The sequence below is a fragment of the Hemitrygon akajei genome, chromosome 6 (genome assembly GCF_048418815.1).
Source record: "Hemitrygon akajei chromosome 6, sHemAka1.3, whole genome shotgun sequence".
Lineage (NCBI taxonomy): Eukaryota > Metazoa > Chordata > Chondrichthyes > Myliobatiformes > Dasyatidae > Hemitrygon > Hemitrygon akajei.
This window is the reverse complement of record NC_133129.1, coordinates 32,846,167-32,868,536: the sequence shown is the minus strand read 5'-3', so window position 1 is coordinate 32,868,536 and position 22,370 is coordinate 32,846,167. Positions and strand designations below refer to the sequence as shown.

The 22,370-nt window shown below is 40.2% G+C and overlaps 1 protein-coding gene and 1 long non-coding RNA gene across 13 annotated transcripts in view; one reads left to right on the top strand and one right to left on the bottom strand.

Moving 5' to 3' along the window:
• The window catches only part of LOC140728939 (teneurin-3), a 2,305,574-nt gene that overhangs the window by 2,085,957 nt on the left and 197,247 nt on the right, over positions 1–22,370 (bottom strand). The gene's annotated exons all lie outside the window — the stretch shown is intronic.
• Positions 4,081–13,220, top strand: LOC140728941 (uncharacterized). The gene is made up of 3 exons (XR_012099217.1): positions 4,081–4,182; positions 6,077–6,168; positions 12,055–13,220. It is a non-coding gene; the product is annotated as an uncharacterized lncRNA (long non-coding RNA).

The following is a 22,370-nucleotide window of genomic DNA, read 5'->3' as shown; positions in this document are numbered from 1 at the left end:
CTTGTGTGGTCCTGAGATCCTGAGAGCGATGCCATCAGGAGCTATGCTCCTGGTAGGGTCACCCATGGTGGTAAGGTCGAGGGTCAGGTCCCTGACAAAGAACAATCCAACCAAGACCTCAACAGTGGAACAGGTGGATGAAGGCTGTAAAAAAAAAGCATTAGCAATTTGTGTGTGTTGTTTTGGATCTCCAGCACCTGCAGATTTTATCATGTGTTTTTTTATTTTGCAGTTGTATAAGATGTTGGTGAGGCAGCATTCGAACTATTGTCTTCCAAGCATCTTCTGCTATAGGAAAGATATCATTAAACTGGAAAGAGTGAAGAGGAGATTTATGAAAATGTCTTAGGGCTCAAGGTACTTAGTTATGCAGAGAAGTTGAACAGGTTGGGACTTTTTCATTGGAGCTTGGGAGAATGAAGTCTGATTTTATGGACAAGAAAAAATCTGCAGTTACTGGAAATGCAAGCCACACACACAAAATGCTGGAGGAATTCAGCAGGGCAGGCAGTATCTATGGAAAAGAGCATAGTCCACATTTTGGGCCGAGACCCTTCATCAGGACTGGAGAAAAAAAAGATGAGGAGTCAGAGTGGGGGCGGGAGTGAAGGAAGAAGCACAAGGTGATAGGTGAAACCAGGAGGGGAGGGGAAGGGTGAAGTAAAGAGCTGGGAAGTTGATTGGTGGAAGAGATACAGGGCTGGAGAAGGGGGAATCTGATAGGAGAGGACGGAAGGCCATGGAAGAAAGAAAAAGGGGAGGAGCACCAGAGGGAGGTGATGGGAAGGTAACGAGATAAGGTGAGAGATGTAAAATGGAATGGGGAATGGTGAAGGAGGGTGGAGGGCATTACCGGAAGGTCATGAAATTGGTAAGATCCAACGTAGATTGGGAGATCGCTTCACTGAGCACCTATGTTCTGTCCACCAGAAAAAGCAGGAACTCCCAGTGGCCAACCATTTTAATTCCACTTCCCAATTCCATTCCAATAAGTCTATCTATGACCTCCTCTACTGTTGTAATGAGGCCACACTCAGGCTGGAGGAGCGATACCTTATATTCCATCTAGGTAGCCTCCAACCTGATGGCATAACATCAATTTCTCGAACATCTGTTAATGCCACCCCCACCCATCCTCCTTCACCATTCCCCTTTCCATTCCTCCTCTCTCACCTTATTTCCTTATCTAACCGTAACCTCCTCTCTGGTGCTCCTCCCCCTTTTCTTTATTCTCATGGCCATCTGTCCACTCCTGTAAGTTTCCCCCTTCTCAAGCCCTGTATCTCTTTCAACAATCAACTTCCCAGCTCTTTACTTCACCCCTCTCCCCCTCCCAATTTCACCTATCACCTTGTGTTTCTTCCTCCCCACTCCCACCTTCTTACTCTAACTCCTTTTTTTCTCCAGTCGTGATGAAGGGTCTTGGCCTGAAACATCGACTATACTCTTTTCCGTAGATGCTGCCTGGCCTGCTGAGTTCTTCCAGCACTTTGTGTGTGTGGCACTGATCTTATGGAAGTGTGTAAAACCATGATGATCTTACACAGGGTAAATGCACGCAGTTATTTTTGTTCCCAGGGTTGGTGAATACAGGACTGGAGGCTCAGGTGGAATGATCTGTCAGAGGAATTTTGAGGCAGGTGCATGTACAATGTATAAAAGCTACATGAGTAGGTATATGGATAGGAAAGGTTTGGAAGGATATGGGGAAAATGCAGGCAAAAGGGATTAGCTTAGATGTGAATCTTGGCCAGCATGGACTCGCTAGGCTGAAGGGTAAATTTCTCTGCTTTGTAATTCTATGACCAGTCAACCAATATGTTAACACCCAGGAGTTTCAAGCTGCAGGCTCTCTCCACTTCCAATCCATCAAAGTTCACCCTCTTTCCCCTTCCGGAACTCAAGATGAATTTCAAAGAATTCTTACTCTCCAAATGAGGAAATCTTTTCTCAAATCCCCATCCAGAAAGATAAACACTTTATTATAGATTGCTCCCCTGTGCTAACATAGAAGGAACTTAACATCTATGTTTGTCGTGTATCTTAATTTTTTTTTCATTAAGTTTACCGCTTATTCTTCTAAACTCAAAACAGAATAGTCATAATTTGCTCAAGGTCTCCTCATTTGCAAAACTTAATTTGGTACATGTTTGTTACATGTCCTAATACAAGGATACTCTCCAATTGTTAAGTCCAGACTATTTACTCAGTGTTCCAGATCTGGGCTTAACAAAGTTCCATGTAATGGCCAGGCCACCAAAAATGACAAAACTAGCATACACAGGAGATCACCTCCAACTGCAGACCAGATTGATATTATCACCTAGCACATCAAATAGTTGAACTATTAGTAGCTAGAAGTTTTGTGTACTCAGGAAGCCGGTATTTACAGCACTAATTGTGCACACTATCACTCAAGTTTCCATCCAGACTTGTAAGCATTTGGGCATTTCTTTATTCTCTCTTGAAGGAGTCAAATAGTGGAAGGAAGTGGCTCCCTGGCACCTTCTCAATGGCAGCTAGGGATGGGCAATAAAGTCGATGAAAGTGACTTAAAATGAAGTGATAGGCACAGAGCTAATACTGCTGAAAGCAGTGGTTTCTCCAGATTTGTCAATTAGATAAATGAAAAGTAAGAGATTCTTTGGGTTTGTACATGTTGCAAAAGATAATGCTCCCATGAGAGATCATAATGAGAATTGAAATGACATTGACAAACTGCTTGAATTTCACTCCTGTAGTTACCACGGATACATTATCTAATATCTACAGGCCCAAGAAATTCACCAATCCAAATAAAAAGCCTTTAAGGCAGTATATATTTCTGTAACAAATGAGAAATACCAGTATGCTGGATTCTCAGTATTACACAGTACAACTGACCGATGTGATCTTGGAGTCGCGACACAAGGTGCAAAGCAGTTAGGAGTGATTTAGTTGAAAGCTAGTGACAGTGCTCTGTTCATGGCTCTCCCTCTAGTGACAAACACATTTTTAACATCTTTCATTCACATTTCAAATTAACCTTAACCTTTTTGTAAATCTCAATAAAATTAAGTTGCATGGTGCAGCTAATGCGTTTTAATTTGAAACATAAACTTCCACTTATGCAAATGCCAGCGCTTCTAATAATAACATAAAAATGTTATCCGTATTTTGTACTTGAAGCTCTTTCATAAAAAATGTGATCCAGCTTCTGATAACCACAAGAAACTCCACTTACTTATTGCCTGTCTCTTTACTTGTAAACGTGGAACCTTATCTTTTGAGTGGCCAATTTACAATCAGCATTTCTTAAATGTGAACACCCATGGCATGTTCCATTCCTTGAATTGTATATTACCTCAAGAATACTGAATTACTAACAAGTATGTGCACTTTCCATATTGCAATACCACTCCTCCTGTCAAATCATAATATTGCCAAGAAATACATCTTTTGATTACAAATTCCAGCAAACTTTTCTTGCAACAGAAGCAATGTTTATTTGGAAAACTTTTCCGTAATGGCGGTTAACTAACTTCAATCCTCATTAAAATTCATGGTGGACTTCCAGAATACAACATATTACACCACGATCAAACATATATTTAATACTAATATAAAGTATATCAGCAATCCTTTAAAGGTCCAATTTGATCATTTGCGTGATGTGTGGATCCGCTTTTGTAAGGGGGGGGGGGTGAACCATCACTTTGAAGAAACTTCTGAAAAGATCAGCTCACACTAATAAATGGTTCAATTACTGGAAATTGCCTACAGCTCCAATAAAAATGGGGAAGGAAATACCCTCACAAATCCAGAAGAGATTTCAGCAAGACTAGACGTGTTAGATTTAGTTAGAAAGTTATCATAAAAGTATGCTTTTAAAGAAAGGAATATACATTTTATCTACTCGTAAAGTTCACACAATGACCGCATTACCGTTGCGGGACATCTCCTGAAATTATATCGAGAGACTTAATAATGACAATGAACGAATATAGCAGCAACTGAAGCCCCCAGACTCGTTCACTGCGCGAAAACGTATACGCAATAAGTGAACAGCGCTGGCATCAGCTGCTATCTGGTCGAGAACCAGTTCGCAGAGGTTTCAACGCACGGACGCCGATACGCGGGCGAATAAAAATAGCCCAGAGACTTCGGCATTAAAATCGAAATTAAGTGCCTGGAGCCCTTAAGGTCAGCCCTTACCCCACGCCGTCAAACAAGCCCCGGGTTTACTATCAACTGCTAGGTGGAAGATAAACATCACAGCATGCTTCCTACCCCGACACTGGCTTGTCATTACCGAACTTGCTGTGGCGTGACTAGCATCCAGGCGTTCGCCGGTAGTTGAAGGTGAAAGCCATTGACCTCACTCGGGCTCGGTTTAGCAGAGATTTTCTGGTCTAACTGTGTTCCACGACAAGTGGGGAGAGTTCAACATTTAGTCAAGACGTTTTGCTGCCAGGAGTATGGAGGGGGTGGGGGAAAGAAACGCTTTTTTTTCCCCCTCAGTGATCTTTATAAGCTGCTGCAATGTAATTTTTTGCCCAGAAGAGGACGCGGAAGCCTATTGAGAAAACCTCTTCAAGAGTGAGCGGGTTGCTCGGTGTGAGGAGATAGGAGATGTCCATTCCAAGCTCCAATCACACTCACTCCGGATAAAAACGTCCAGGGAGGAAAAGGTCACTATGAATCTGCCCCTGAGAACCTTCTGGGAAAATCGACCGTTTTAAACTTACTAATGTGCGTTGAATTTCGGCAAGGGGTGTCAGGGTGATTTGACAGTCAAGGGAGATAAGTTTCTCAAACAGCGCATAAATTCATTCTGATCCAACAGAGAGTGAATGATCCTTACAGTGTTTAAGCTCTCATTTTTTTTCCCCCTCGGCGGAGGACATCGAAACCTCACCACTCCCTGTCCAGCTTCTCTTTACTGTCACAGATCAATTCAAATCAGGTGCTTAGCACCAACCTGGGAAAATTCAGCTCTGAAAATGGTAAAATGCTGCCACATTTACCATAGAATGCCCACGCCGACTGAGAGGATTTCGTCCTAACGAGCAACGAAAATCAGCTTTGTTTTTTCATTGATTGCCAGTGTTGGGAGAGCTGATTACCAGAAGTAGTCACCTCCGTGCGTGTGCCCACCTCACGTGTAGAATTAAATGCCAGAGTTCATTTATCAGTGGGAATGGTTCTTCTTCTCTGCAACCGAAATGTGAGGCAACAATCTGCTGGAGGAACTCAGCGAGCGTCTGAGGACGAAGAGGAATTCTTGACATTATGGGGGGAAACCCTGCCACAGGAGTGCGTGTGAAGGGGCCCGATAGACAATATAAAAAGAAAGGGAGTAGTGAGGTGATTGGTATACTCATACTTTTTATCTCTCGCTCTCAGTCTGTGCCTTCCTCTGTGGGATTGGGAGAGGTGAGACGATTCCTTGGAGTGTAGAAAGCTCAAGGGTGATCTTATAAAGGTCCATAAAATAATGAGTTAGTGAGAGGTGAGTATTTCTTTCTAAAACCAGAAGATATTGTTTAAGGTTAGAGGTGAAAGGTTTAATAAGAACTGACGGGCAACTTTCTTGCACTTGGATGATAGATATATAGATAGACGTAGTCCAGGGAGGTATATGACACACACTTAAGAACTGGATGGGCAGGTATATGGCTAACAAAAGATTAGAGCAGGGGTTCCCAAACAATTTGGTGCCATGGACCCTTACCGTAAACAGAGGGGTCCATGGATTCCAGGTTGGGAACCCCAAGTTTTGAATGATAGATATTGGATGGGCCAAATCCTGCGAAATGTGCTGGCCTGAATATACATCTTGGTTGACAGGGATAAACATGGGCTGTACTGCGCTCCTCTATGTGCTGTACTACTCTATGACTCGGACTCCTCTATCATTCATCTGCTACCAAATCCGCCTTGCTCCTCTCCCTTACGTGGTTCAACCTTCCTGTTAAATTACAGCCTGCCACAGTCCACCAATCACTTGGAACCTTGTTTCACCGCTTATTGGCCATCTTGCCTCTCCAGCCTCAGTGTTTTGACCTGAAAAGTTGACAATTTCTTTCTTCCCCAGATGCCTCTGGACACACTGGGTTCTTCCAGCAGATTATTTGTTCCTCCAGATTCCAGCATCTGCTGTCTCGAAGTTAAATGTGAACACTTAAGGTAAACTTGGTCATTAGATATATACATATATAATATACCTGCTTTTGTGTCCTAAATGATGTTTCCGGGTGGGTCCCACTTTTTCAGCACATGCCATAGGGAAGAGAAAAATCTGTACACACAAAATGCTTGAGGAACTCAGTAGGTTAGGCAGGATCAATGGAGGGGAATAAAGAATCAGTATTTCATGCTGAGAACCTTCATTGGGATTGGAAAGGAAGGGGTAAGTAGCCAGATTGTACCACCACCTTCCAGCTTTTACTCCTTCCCCTCCCAACATCACCTTATTCTGCCTTCTTCCTCCTCCTTTTCCAGTCTTGATGAAGGGTCGCAGCCTGAAATGTTAACTCGTTAGTCCATTCAATAGGTACTGCCTGACCTGCTGAATTCCTCCTGCATTTTGAGTGTGTTACTCTGGATTTCCAGCATCTGCAGAATCGTTTGTGCTTAAGGGAAAAGCCTGAGAGATTTGTCTTGTCCTTAACAAAAACAGAGAGATGGGCACTTCCAAGGACATGTCAGTGCCTGACGAGACCATTAAAGTGTGGGATCTGATTGGGTGTGAACACATTTTTGAAAAATTTGAACTAAATGTCATTTTTTTAAAAGCACATTATGAATAAAGCAAGGGAGTAGGCAAAAAGTGAAATGATATGCACTGAAATGACAGAACATCTGAAAAGCTGATTCCTTGTTTGTTAGCTTTGAATTTGAGGTAGTGTTGCATGGGATAATTGAAGATAATTCCCCTCTTGTTCCAACTCACAATGTCAATACTTCTGCATGTCTTCAACAGGCCAATGTTGTGTTTGGCTCTGCCAGTTGTATTGTGGATGTTGGCAGCTTCTGTTTTTACACCAGATGGCAAGTTCCTCTCTTCCAAAATCTGTAAAGATGGTTCTTAGTTATTAACTGAGCAGATATGACATTGCTCGAGTTAGCTTATGTGGGGAAATGTGTACTCTTTTAGCCATTACACCACAAAAAGGAAGTACAGTACAGAAGATGAAGGGAAATCAGAATCAGCTTAATTATGATACTTGTGAAACTTTGTTGTTTTGCAACAGCAGTACGGTGCAATACATAAATATACTATTAGCTCCAATAAGAAATATAGAATAAATAAATAATGCGAAAAGAGAGCAAGATAGTGAGGTCGTGTTCATGGACCATTCAGAAATCTGATGATGGGTGGGGGTGTGGGGGGGGACCTGTTCTTAAACTGTTGAGTGTGCATTCTCAGACTCCTGTACCTTCTCCCTAGTGGTAGCAATGAGAAGAGGGCATGTCCTAGATGGTGAGGGTCCTTAATAATGTATGTTGCCTTCTTGAGGCACTGCCGTTTGAAGATGTCCTCGATGGTGGGATGGCTAATGACCATGGAAATGGCTGAGTCGACAGCCCTCTGCAGCTTTTTCGATCCTGGGCATTGGGGCCTCCTGACCAGGCAGGGATGTAACCAGTCAGAAAGCGCTGAGGCACAAAGGCTAGAATGGTTTAATGGGGTGCCACAGTAGCATAGCGATTAGCATGACACTATTACAGCTCAGGGCATTGGAGTTAAATTCTGGCATCCTTTGTAAGCAAATCTGTATATTCCTTCTCAAGCACACAGGGGTTTCCCCTCCACTGTCCAAAGACATACCTGGTTGGTCAGCCAATTGGTCATTGTAAATTGGCCCATGATTAGGCTGGGGTAAAATCAGTTGTTTGCTAGGCTACATGGCCGGAAAATGTCTACTTTCCTATTCTGAGTTGTATCTCTAAATGAAATAAATATTTTAAGATACTCTGTTGGCAACAGCTGGAATACTAAATAAGTTTCTGGTCAGAAAATACAGGTGGGGTTTGATAGCACCAGAGAGTTTTGGAGATCACTTATAGAAATATTGCCAGAATATACAAACAGAATAACAACAGAAAAGTACTGCACAGGGACAGGGCCTTTGGCCCACAATGTCAGTGTTGACCAAGTAAAATTAAAGTAAACTTTGCATGCAGATGATCTACAGTATATCCCATCATCCCCCACAAGTCCATGTGCCTGTGTAAATGCCTCTTAAATGTGACCATCAAGTCTGCTTCCACTACCACTGCCCCCACCCCCGGGCAGTGCATTACTATTAACTGCGTAAAACAAAATTTAAACCCAACATCTGCTCTAAGCTTTCTCCCTCTCACCATAAAGCTACTCACCATCTACCCTGTCCATACCCCTCATTGTTCACTTATCGTTTTGTCCCATCAGCCTCAAACAGTCTGAAGAATACAATCAAATTTTGTCCAACTTCTGAATCTAATAATCACACAGACCCCCACACTACCCAGTTGTTTTCTGCAAAAGGTTCCAGCTCATTGCTTCCTTTAATTAGTACATTAATAACCATTGTTTTATACATTTTAATGTACTACTTAACAAGTTATGTAAAATGGATGAAACTATTGATGTTTGTGTGCAAATTTGGTTCTTTTATGGATAATATACACTCAAAGGCCACTTTATTAGGTACATCTACCTGTCAAGGTAAAATATCTATTCAGCTGATCATGTGGCAGCAACTCAATGCATAAAAACATGCAGACATGGTCAAGAGGTTCAGTTATTGTTCAGACTAAATGTCAGAATGTGGATGAGATATGATCTAAGTGACTCTGATTGATGGTGCCAGAGAGGGTGGTTTGTGTATCTCACGAACTGTTGATTTCCTGGGATTTTCAGACACACACACAAACACACACACACACACACACACACACACACACACACACACACACACACACACACACACACACACACACACACACACACACACACACACACACACACACACACAGTCTCTAGAGTTTACAGAGAGTGGTGGGAAAAATGACATCCAGCTAGTGTCAGTTCGGTGGGCAAAAATGTCTTGAGAGATCAGAGGAAAATGGTCAGCTGGTTCAAGTCAACAAGAAGGCCAAAATTGCTCAAATTGCCATGCGATACAACAGTTGCGTGCAGAAGAACATCTCTGAATGTTTAACACACTGAACCTTGGAGCTGATGGGCTGTAGCAGCAGAGGACCATGAACTCTGGCCACTTTATTAGAGACAGGAGGTACCTTATAAAATGGCCACTGAGTGCAAATTTTCCAAGCTGTTTGAAACTTAAAGGCAAAACCTGTCCACTTAAGCACCAAAAGAAAAGTTGGAATCACAAAGAAATGCCTGCACCCAGTGACTAGAAAAAAAATGACATGCAAGTCTACAGATACTTTGTTTTCTGATGAAAAACAGATTGTGAAGAAAATGTGCCCCTCATTCAGTATGCTCAATGTACAGTTTTGCAAAAAGGATTTCTTCAAATTATGTCTGGATACAAACTCAATTCAGTTCCTTTTTTAAAGAAATTCTCTTTTTAAATTGACTCTGTATATCAAAGGCAAATCATTGTGTTGTATTATAGGCATATATGGATTCTAATCTATTGCAATAAAACTGTTGGTGAACATGGAGATGAAATATGCACCTGTATTTCAATTGGTGGTATTTATGTCTCTAAGTTGAAGATTTAGGTTCCAGATAATGCTATTGTAAGTTATTGAAGGAAAACTGCTTTGCTAAAATCACCAGTCTAAGGATAAAGCACTATATAAAAGCTACTATGACCTAATAATGTGCAATGAAGGTCCCTGGTGTACTCATCCATATTTTCGCCTCAACAACAATGGTCGATATTCATCACTCAAACATTCTCACTAAAGTTATTGTCTTATTGTATTTCCCTTTGTAGAACTTCTCTCTTTGTAAAGAGGCTACAATTTCCTCTAATGTAACAATGACTGCACGTCAACTGTGTGGCGAAACACTTAAGGGATGTCATATTATTGTGTAATACATTTCCCTTTGTCCATCAATTTCAGATACTGGAAATATTCAAACATATGGCAAATAAAAATGATGTCGACATAGTACCACCTGTCGGATTCTGTGTTATCTTTATTAGAGAAACAGCATGGAACAGACTCTTCCAATTCAACAAGCCTCACCACTCAGCAACGTACCTGTTCGCTAGCCTAATCATAGAACAATGTACAATCTACAATTAAGCTACCAGACCTAGAGGAAACCCAATTGATGCATGTGGAAAATGGGCAAACTCCTTATAGATGACCCAGGAATTGAACTCCAAACTTCAGAATGCCCCAGGCTGCAATGCCATTACATTACATTAACCACTACACTACCACGATGCCCTAAATTTTTTGTGAAATGAAATGGGAAACTAAAATATTATTATTTGAAGTTATCTTCATTTTCTTTTTCCTCACTTACTTCTCAATGAGATTTAATTTATTTCATTTTTGTTACTGAAGTCAAAATGGCCATGAAGAATATAATATCCTCTTGATTTATCTATCTCTAGCACAAAGCCCAACCTGATCTTGATCTATGTTTGCTTTACAATCTGTCAAAGATCAAACCTCATTAAATGATATGGGCTTCAACAGGGCACAAATATTCTAACTGCTCGGATTTTGAAGGTGAATCCTTTGAAGATGATCCATGAGCCAGTCCTCATCGGAGGATCAGAGGTGGAGAGCGTCAGCAACTCTAAATTTCTCACTGTTATCATTTCAGAGCACATCTCTCCTGGGCCCAGCACATAAGTGCCATTACAAAGGAAAGCGCAGCAGTGCCTCTACTTCCTTCAGAGTTCGTGGAGACTTGGCATATCATCTAAAAGTTTGACAAACTTCTATAGATGTGTAGGGGAGAGTATATTGACTGGCTGCATCACAGCTTGGTATGGAAAAGAACAATGGTCTTGAACAGAAAATCCTACAAAAAAAGTAGTGGGTATAACCCAGTCCATCACAGGGAAAGCCTGTTCCACTGGTAAGCACATCTAAATGAAACGCTGTTGCAGGAAAGTAGCATCCATCATCAGGAAGCCCCACCACTCAGGAGATGCTCTCATCTCACCGTTGTCATTAGGAAGAAGGTACAGGAACCTCAGGACTTACACCTCCAGGTTCAAGCACAGTTCTTACATTTCAAGCATCAGACTCTTGAACCGAAGGGAATAACTTCACTTGCCTCAACATTAAATGTTCCCACATCCTATAGACTCATGGTTCATAGATGGTTCATCTCATGTTCTTGATATTTATTGCATATTTTTTATAATCATTTATTTCTTTTCGTACTTAGTTTGTAGTCTTCTGCACTCTGATTGAACACCCTGTTTGGGTTGTCTTTCATTGATTCTGTTATGATTATTATTCTATAGATTTATTGAGTATACCCACATGAAAATGAATTTCAGGGTGTATATGGTGACATATACGTATTTTGATAATAAATTTACTTTAAACTTTGATGAGGAAATTTGAGCTGGAATAATTTTAACATTGCATGTTTCGCTAAACATCATATAATATGATGACCTTTTAGTGGCTTTTATTTTCTTTAGAATGTTTTGGTAAATTCCATCTAATGAAATGGAAAAATATAAACCTTGAAAAAACAAGGAATCATTTATTTTGATAAAATTTTATGTTAGCCGAATGCAGAGAATGGAGATGTAACATGACTTGCAGCTTTCTGGTTCAGCCTTGTTATATATTGCTTGCATTTTATCAACTAAATGCTACGAGAGTTTTTCTTCAAAAAGCTTTTCCAGTTAAAGCCAAGACTAGGAACAGAGAAATCTAGATATACTTAGTGGGTCAGACAGCATTTTGGCTAGAATACAAAAATATTAAATGTTTCAGTCTGCAGTCCTTTCAGTTCACTGACCATTCCAATAGAGCAAAAATATAGTGAATATTTCTAACACCACTTTTTACTCCACAGATGCTGCCTGACCTACCTAGTATTTTCAACATTTACTGTTCTTTTTTCAGATTTCCAGAATCTACATCGATTATTAAGAGCATTCAGATACAGAAGTTTCAGGAAATCATCTTGAATCTGTTCAGCGAGCAAAATTTTTAAAAATGAAAAGGATGGGTAAACTGTTTAATGGGATTTTTGATACAATATATCCCAGTGCATGGACAGCACTGAACCATTTGTTATAATGAGAAATAGCTTTGTAAATCAAAAACATATAGTCCGAAGAGTCTGTAGCATCACAGTGAAAGTTCTTAAATCAAGTACTACTAGGTCAAGCAATATTAAATTATGTGGTCCCAGTTGTGGAATATTATAAATGGCCTCATTTCACTTGGGTTAATGAAAGATGTAAACATTAACTACTCTATGATCAATCCAGCCATTCCCTCCCTAATTAACACTCAATTTTTCTATCATCCATGTGCTTACAGCATGGTAGCATGGTGGTAGGCACAACTCTTTACCTGTGTTCAATTCCTGTTGCTGCCTATGAGGACTTTGTACATTCTCCCCGTGACTGCATGGGACTCCTCTGTGTGTTCCAGTTTCCTCTGGTAGCCCAAAGACATACTAGTTGGTAGGTTAATTGGGCATTGTAAATTGTCCTCTGATTAGGCGAAGATTAAATTGGGGAATTGCTGGGCGGCGTAGTTCAAAGCGCCTATTTTGTGCTATATCACAATAAGTAAATAAAAATAAACAGTCTTGTTTGTGGTTGTTTTTTTAATTGGAGGACGATATACAAGGCTTTGGATCAGAGTTATCACAAGCTGAAGTGACAACATTCCTGGATAGGCAGAGAGCCTACTTGTACTTATTGTCAAAGCTCACAGCAAGGTCTGAAAGGAACCACTGAATGAAGGCTAACACAACTGCACTGTCTTCTGGAGGTGAATGATCAGTTTGGCAAAGAGAAATCGTGTGTCGAGCATAAATCAAAAGTACAAAGTCCTTCAAAATTTGTTCCTGGAGATTGCACTTTTGCAATTTCATTGTTCATTGTAAGAATAATTATCCATATTTTTATTTAGTGGGCACATCATTAATTTGTGTGCAAGATTCGAATTTTGTAGAACTGTAACATGCAATGTATTTCAAATCATTCATTTTTTGTCTGCACTTGGATATAAAAATTAAAGTTGACTGAAATAGGAGCTGCAGAGAGCCTTAATAATCTGACTGCTCCCAAGTAATACTTTATTAAATATTAAATTAGAATTATATGTCCCTTTGGCAGCATTAAGTCATATTCTTCAAAGCACATTATACTCAGTCTGTCTACTTTGTATTGACAAACAAAGTTGGAAAAATATAGTGCTTTAAAATTCCTCTGATGTATTTACCTTTTGTACAATGTGCTTTGGCATTCAAAAACATACAATATCTATTTAAAACTGATAAACAAGTAGACTGCAGCTAGTTCAAGTTGAAGTTTACTTGCTATTCAACCATACATGAAATACCCATGAAAACAACCAGACAAAACAGTGTTTCGCCAGGGCCAAGTCATACACAGCACAAGGCCCAAACAGCGCATATAAGATAACAGTAAACATACTGTTAGACAGAAAAAAATAATATAGCCCAAGTCCCTGAATGTTGTGTCCTGCAGATTGATGGTACACGCAAGAAAAAGCCCACAGTTGTCCGATCAAGTGCAGCTGCAGACGAATGCAATCCAGCTTGTCTTCCACTGAGCCAACAGCAGAGGGCAGCACCCCAAATCAGCACCTACTCCAGTATGCCAGCCATACTTCTGCTCTCTCCCAGATCACCTCTGGTGTCTCTCCCCAGTGCAGATACAGCAGGGCAACCCTGTGGCATGTGTGTCAGGTCTTGCAGTATTTTACTTTACCAGTGTCCAATATGGTCCTGCAAACGCAAACGCAAAAGGAATGTCCAGGACAATCATCCGCACCTTTTGCGAGACTGCACTTTCGCTAGCAGGTGGAAATCAATCCATCCTGTCTCTCAGCCCATGAAATCTTGACCAACTAGAGTAAATCTTTACTCTTAAGCCATATAATTGCTGAAGAAAAGGAAGAGAGAAAAGAGGGCATTCCTTTCAGCTAATTACCCCAAGAAACTACATGGACCAACTATTTCATGTTATTATGGGGGACTTCAATTTGCACGTAGATTGAGTGAATCAAGTTGGTTGAGGCAGTCTTGAGGAGGACTTCATAGAATGAATCCGTGATGGTTTTCTTGAACAGCATGTTATTGAACCTACAAGGGAACGTGCTATCGTAGATCTGGTCTGGTGCAATGAGACAGATAATATTAGTGATCTTGTAGTTAGGGATCTTCTTGAAAACAATGATCACAGTAAGATTGAAATTCTCGTACAAATAGTGGGTACAATAATTCAATCTAAAACCAGTGTATTATACCTAAACAATGGAGAATACAATGGGATGAGGGAGGGTTTGGCTAGTGTAGACTGGCAACACGGGCTATATGATGGAACAATTGGGGAACAGTGGAAGACTTTCAAAGAGAATTTTCATGGTGCTCAACAAAAGTATATTCCAATTGAAAGCAAGGATAGTAAAGGTGGGGAGAGTCAGCCTTGGATAATTAAGGACGTGAAAGAAGGCATCAGACTAAAAGCTTATGTATACAAAGTTGCCTAGAGTAGTGGGAAACTGGAAGATTGGGAAAACTTTAAAAAGCAAAAATATACTACTATGCGAGCAATAAAGAAAGGGAAGGTAGATTATAAAAATAAACTAACACAAAATATAAAAGTGGATAGCAAAAGCTTTTTATAATTACATGAAGTGGAAAAAGTGGCGAAAGTGAATGCAGGTCCCTTGGAGGATGAGAAGGGGGAATTGATATTGGGTGATGAGGAAATAGCTGAGGCTTTGAATGACTATTTTGTGTCGTCTTCATGGTGGTGGAAACATCTAACATGCCAAAGAGAGATGTTATGGATACAATCGGAGGTGAGGACCTTGATACAATAGCTATCACTAAAGAGGTAGTGCTGGGCAAACTCGTGGGCCTGAAGATAATTAAGTCCACTGTTCCTGATGGAATGTATCTCAGGGTACTGAAAGAAATGGCAGAAGTTATAGTGGAGGCTTTGGTGATAATTTACCAAAATTCTCTGGAGTCAGGACATATCTCTGCAGTTTGGAAGACAGTGAATGTCACACCACTGTTCAAAAAAGGATGTAGGCAAAAGGTAGGTGACTATAGGACAATTAGATTAACATCTGTAGTTGGGAAAATGCTTGAAGCTATCACTAAAGAAGAAATAGTGAAGCATCTGGAAAGAAATGGATCTATCAGGCAGACACAACATGGATTCAGCAAAGGCAGGTTCTGTTTGAAAAACTTGCTGGAGTTCTTTGAGGATATAATGGACACAGTGGATAGAGGGGAACAGATGAATATTATTTACTTGGATTTCCAGAAGGTGCTCGATAAGGTGCCATATAAAAGCCTTATCCATTAGATAAGGATGCATAGAGTTAGGGGTGATGTATTAGCATGGATAAAAGGTTGGTTAACCAATCGAAAGCAGAGAGTTGGCATACATGGGTGTTAATTTGGTTGGTAATCAGTGGTGAGCGGTGCGCTGCAGGGGTCGGTGTTTGGTCGGCAACTGTTCACGATTTACATTAAAGATCTGGAAGAGGGGACTGAGTGTAGTGTATCTAAGTTTGCCGATGATACTAAATTGAGTGGAAAAGCAAATTGTGTTAAAGATACGGAGAGTCTGCAGAGAGATATGGATAGGTTGAGTAAGCGGGCAAGGGTCTGGCAAATGGAGTATAATGTTGGTAAATGCAAGGTCATCCACTTTGGAAGGAAAAATGAAGGATTATTTAAATGGTTAAAAAAAATTGCAGCATGCTGATGTGCAGAGGGAGTTGGGAGTCATTGTGCATGAATCACAAAAGGTTGGTTTGAGGGTGCAGCAGGCTCTCAAGAGTGTTGGCCTTCAATGCTAGAGGGATTGAATTTAAGAGCTGGGAGGTTATGCTGCAGGGTACTGGTGAGGCTGCACCTAGAGTACTGCGTGCAGTTCTGGTCTTCTTACTTGGAGAAGGAGATAATGGCTTGGAAGCAGTGCAGAGGACGTTCACCAGGTTGATTCCAGAGATGATAGGGTTAGACTATAAGGAGAGATTTGAGGCATCTGGGACTGTACTTGCTGGAATTCAGAAGAATGAGAAGCGATCTTATCGAAACATATAAAATTATGAAAGAGCTAGCTAAGATAGAGGCAGGAAAGCTGTTTCCACTGGCAGGTGAGACTAGAACTAGGGAATATAGCCTCAAGATTCAGGGGAATAGATTTAGGATGGAGATGAGGAGGAAATGCTTTTCCCCAGAGAGTGGTGAATCTGTGAAATTCTCTGCCCAATGAAGCAGTGGAGGCTACTTCAGTAAATACATTTAAGACAAGATTGGGTAGATTTTTGCATAGAAGGGGTTATTAAGGGTTATGGGGAAAAGGCAGGTAGGTGGAAATGAATCCATGGCTAGATCAGAAATTATCTTATTGAATGGTGGAGCAGGCTTAACGGGCCAGATGGCCAACTTCTGCTCCTATATCTTATGTTCTTATGTTCATTGAATCTTAAAGATGCTTCTGTTCATTCCATAGAAACAAGCAATGTTGATCAAATCTCAGCACGATTAATCTACCTTGAAACCAAAATTACTGGAAATATAGAGGTGCTTAGTCATTTCTTAAAAGACTCAAAACATGGATTTATATTTTGAACCTTGCTAGGGTACTATAGCACCAGAAAGACAAAGCATCAGGTGCATGATTAAAGACTCCATTACCTGGAAACTCCTGACAGGTCACACATTCTGCTTCGGAGATGTATGCCATAGTCTGGGACTGGAATACATCACAGAATCACTTATAATTTATAATCCTGCTTGAGCTCTCAAGTCTTTTTCCACCAGGCGTTTAATTTTAAACAATTGCCCACAAAAGAAAAAAAAAATGGCAGGTCCACTGTTTTAAACTATATTCCTAAACTGTGGAATTCAATACCTAAAACTATAAGGAATGCAGAGTCAGTTGACACTTTTAAACATCAAGTTCAAAATCCATGTAAATTTGCTTTAACTAACATCATTTTGTCTTTTATTTTTATGTTTGCACTTTATCTCATTGTAAATCACTTTGAACTACATTGTTTCTATGCAAGGTACTCTATAAATAGATTATTATTATTGTTTTAAACCAAATGTTAGTTCTGAAACAGCTAACCTAGCAGCTTTGTGGAAGTATCTTCATCTCAGGAACTGCACCAACTCAAGAATGGAGCTCACCACCACCTACTCAAGTACATTTAGTGTCTGAAAATAAATGCAACAGCCACATCCCATATGAAACGTAAGGATCTTGTATGTTAGAATGAAGTCTCGACTCACTATTCTGAATTTCATCAGATACAAACTTAGTTCACTAATCTTTTCTGATATGATACCCTGCCCATTCCATGCATCAGACCAATAAACCATTTTTTGAATTGCTAATAAAGCATTTATGTTCTACAATATTCTAGATATGTCTTCCTATTAAGCATGACCTCTGTATTTTAGTATTCAATTCCTCTCATGACAAATTATATTCTCTTGACTTTCTCACCTACTTGCCATATTTGCTTACTATCTTTTATGAATTGTGTACTGGAACAACATGATATGCTGGATTATTGTAAACATTTATCTGATTAATACTGAAAACTTTGAAGGGAATAAGAAATGAGCAGTATCTACCTTACCAGTAGTGGCGGCCATATCACTTGAAAGACAGGAAAGTTAGGTTAACTAATGAATGCATATCATTGTGGCATTTGTAACTCATCCAACAGGGGAACAGTGGAACTGTTCATGCAGCCTTGAATGAGTAACTTTAAAAGATAGGGCAAGGTTTAACTTCTAACATTTGGGCCACACAAATGCCTGAAAAAGCCCATCTCTAACAAAGATGAATATCTCAAGCTAGTATGATATGTAATTTTGTGAAGTTTCATTCTCAATGCCTTGATATCACCATTTACTAGAAAATGAACATCCACAAATACTGTGAATGCTAAAAAAGAAAGTTGGAAGTTAAATCTCTATCAAGGATGAAGGATCAGCTTTATTCACCATATACTTCTACAATTATTAGGAATTTGCTGTGTTCTGTTGGCACAACATGCAACAAAATTAAAGATTCAACAATTTTAAAGAATAAAGATTGATATAGAACTAAAATTAGATATGGAATAATGTACACAAATGCACTAATACCAGCATGTATTTACAATGTTAAAAGCATTCTAAAAAAATGGTGTGAAGTGTTTACAATGCAGAGCAATGATTGAGGCAATAGATAGAGAGGTCGCGATACAAACTAGATGGGTTGATCAGTTTAACTCGCTGGGCGAAGAAAGTTTTAAGAAGGCATGAAGATTTTGTTTTGGTAGCCCTGGTATCCAAAGTAGCCCGCAGTAAGTAATTCATGTCCAGAGACACCAAGCCTCTCTTTCCTCCACATGAAAGGTATGATGGAATTCTCTATATGCCTGCTTGAGTGTAATTCTGACAACACTCAAGAACTTAGGCTACGTCCACACTACACCGGATAAATCCATAACCGAAGCTTTTTCTCTTTGTTTTTACCCTCCGTCCACACTAAAACGGCGTTTTCGTCCCCGGAAACCAGAGCTTTTCAGAAACGCTCTCCACAGTGTGTATTTTTGAAAACACCGGATTGGCCGGAGCAGTGTGGACGGGGTAACTGGAGAAATCTGAAAATGCTGTCAGACGGCAGCGCGCTATTTCATTGTTTTCTTGAACGCAACCTAACAACTTCAGAACAGACAGCAACGAAACTGAAGCCAGAAGAGTTAGAAATGTACTCACCAAATACTTTGACCCATAACTTACTGAATAAATAAGTACACCGTACTCACTTTGTCGTTTTCTGTCCTTGCTCGTATGAAGGTGGTTTACCTATTTATGCAAGTTCTTCTCTGACAATAGATGTATAACAGACTAATGTAACATTGTATGGAAATACAAGATAACACTGATGCAGACACATTTTATATGTTTAACAAGGTGCTTTATTAATGCAACGGAGTTAGTCAGTTTTTCAATGTTCATCGTCAGCCGGGTCAATCTGTCCGTGAACTCCCTGTCAGTTGCCTCTATACGCTCCAGTATTTGTTTTTTGTTTACTTTTAAGTTCTCCTGCGCAAGAGCCAACAGCTGTCCGTCGTTTTAAGTTTTTCTAGTCTGTAACAAACACGTACTTTCAGGGCGAGATTCAACACCAAACACATCACTTGTTTTCGGTAGATGTGTCCTGTGCATGCGCAGTAGGAGGAGATTCGCCGAAATCTCCGTTTCAATGTGGACAGAAATATTTTTGAAAACGCATAGTGTGGACGCCTATCGTTTTTACACGAAACCACCGTTTTCAAAATTATCTGGTCTGGTGTGGATGTAGCCTCAGATGCTATTCAAGAATAGCAAACAGCTTGAATGTCCCCTCACCTGCCACTTTAATCACTTACTCCCTCTGCTTGCTGCCTAACATGGTTGAAGAGTGTGCTATCCATAAAAAAGCTTCTTTGAAAGGAAGCCAGTCATGGAAGTTTTACCATCAAAAAAGAACTAGGGGGAGGTTGAGAAGAATATTTACAAAGGGTGGTGGATTGGTGATACGTTTTTACCAAAGGAGATTTATCGTGCTCCTTCCCTCCAGTAGCCTGCAAGGTGTAACACCTGGTCAGCCCCCCCACCCCCCGAACAGGGTCACGTGGAGCAGTGGAAGCTGGGGCATATTACAAGTCCTGGTTATGTGACCACTGATGCTAGACAGGCAATCTCTGAAGATTATCGATAATGACTGGGGTCACCCAGAAGAAGGCAATGGCAAACCACTTCTGTCAAAAAAATTGCCAGGAACAATTGGCAATGGATAGACCATGATTGCCCATGTCATACATCACACACATAATGATGATAATTATTTGCAAATAGTTCTGCAAGCTACTTTTTCCTTTATTGCTACTGTGTCAGGATCTGAAACCTTGCACCCAATAACACTGAGGAAGGAACTCCAACACCACCTTCTCAAGGGTAATTAGGGATGTGCATTAAATTCTGGCCTTGTCAGTAATGCCATTCTGCAATCTCATTTGGCACAATCAATGTGGCTACCAGATATTAAAAATAAATCAGGAGCAAAGAGGATTATAACAATCATTATAATGTTAATTGTGATATATTGCACAGAGAGATAATGAGGATTAAAATTACTGCAGATAAAGATACCATTAAAGATAAAGAAATAAACAGAGGATATGAGGGGGTGGTGAAGTATGGCTCACTGTGAATAAAATATTACACGTAGGTTTGTGACAAATGTACAGTCTGGGCATTTCAGGTTTCTTCAATTGCTTAAAAGAGCAAAGCCAAATCTAGATCATGTTCAAGTTTTTGCTGTTTGACCATACACAAATATACAGCTAAAAGAAACATTGTTCCTCTGGGGCCAAGGTGCAAAACACAGCATGCATAGTCACAAACAGCATATAGTTAAGATCCAGCACACACAGCCTCAGAATAGAGGGATGTCCATTTACAACAGAGAAAAGGAAGCATTTCTTTAGCCAGAGTGTGCTGAATCTGTGGACTTCATTGTTACAGGTGGCTGTGGAGGCCAAGTCATTGGGTATACTTAAGGCAAAGGTTAATAGATTCTTGACCAGTCAGGGCATGGAAGGTTATGGGGAGAAGGCAGGAGACTGGGGCTGAGAGGGAAATAGTTCGGCCAGTTTGGAATGGTGGAGCAGACTCAATGGGCCAAATGGCCTAATTCAGTTCCTACATCTAATGGTCCTAACATGAGAGGCACGGCCTGAAGATTGACAGGTTGACACAAGTGTGAGGTGCATGTTTATGCAAGACAGAATAATGTTATTGGCACTATTATAATGAAACAAGCAGTCATATAAGTCACTAAAGTTATTACGAACTCCGTGGAGCGTGTGGGGATCTTCCAATATCCAGGCATTCCTTTTTTTTTCTCTTTCTTTTTTTTTAGGGATGTTAGGGGGGAGGGGTTAAGGGGAGGGGGGCTGGGTAACATTTTTTTTCCTCATACACTTTTATTCTGTAACTATTTGAAAACAATAAAAAAAGTTAAAAAAAAAAAAAGCAGTCATATAAGTATGTTAAACAGCAGCAATAAGTGACCAGTGCAGAATGAGAGTGTGTCTGTGAGTTGGGGACTGGGGCATCAGATACAGTGTAGATGTGTGCTGGGTGGCAGCAGGATGTTAAGAAGTCTAACAACATGGAGGAAGAAGCTGTTACCCAAGCTGACAGTGCTGGATCTTATACTGCGGTACCTTCTGCCTAACAGCAGGAGGTCACAGAAATTGTGGGAAAGACGGGAGGGGTCTCTGACAATGCTGGAGGCACTGTGACTGCAGTGCTTTTGATATATGCAAGCAGCCCACTTTGTAAGCAAGAGACCACCAGGAACCTTAACAACATTCTGCCGACTGCAGACTTTTCTGAGCACTGCCACAATTGCCTGCCAACCTCAACAATTGTAGAATGAGTAACAAAAACATCAAAGTGAGAATGTGCCCTTCCCTCTCATCCTGTTTTAACTACTTTCAGTCTCCCTTGCAACCCCTCTTAATTCTTAGTGGTTGGTTTTGCTAAAGATACCCGTATTTGAACTAAAACTGAAAATACTTGAATTTGCAAAAATATCCAGAAAGCCAGTTTGTATCTATAAATATTATAGTTTTGTATTTTAAAAAAAAAGCAACGAGCTGCTGGGGAAACCTTCTGAATAGGAAATCATTAATGGACCCTTATATACAATCGTAGGCTCTGATTGACTCTGGACACTCTTCAAATTTATCTTGGGTACATTGATAGCACTAATTATATCAAGTAAGACAAGATGAACATTACCAAAGCATATTAACATTTTCTAATTATGCCAGGTTATGTGCAACATGATAAATAAAAGGAAGATAAACTGTATGCAAAAGGATTTAGACCAATTAAGCAGCTGAGCTAAACAACAACAAAGATATTAAACTACAGAATACTCGAGCAATGGAAGAACAGACAACATGCATCTGATCACTTGAAGGAAAAATATATTTTATGTACAATTATTGAGTGATAAATTTTCCACTCAAAATTCTGTGCAAACAATCTGATATCTTGATCATTTCCAAGACTTCCTGGCCACACCTAAAACTAGTCCAATCCACTGGGAAAATAAATCCCAACCACATGCAATCTTTCTTCCCAAGTATAA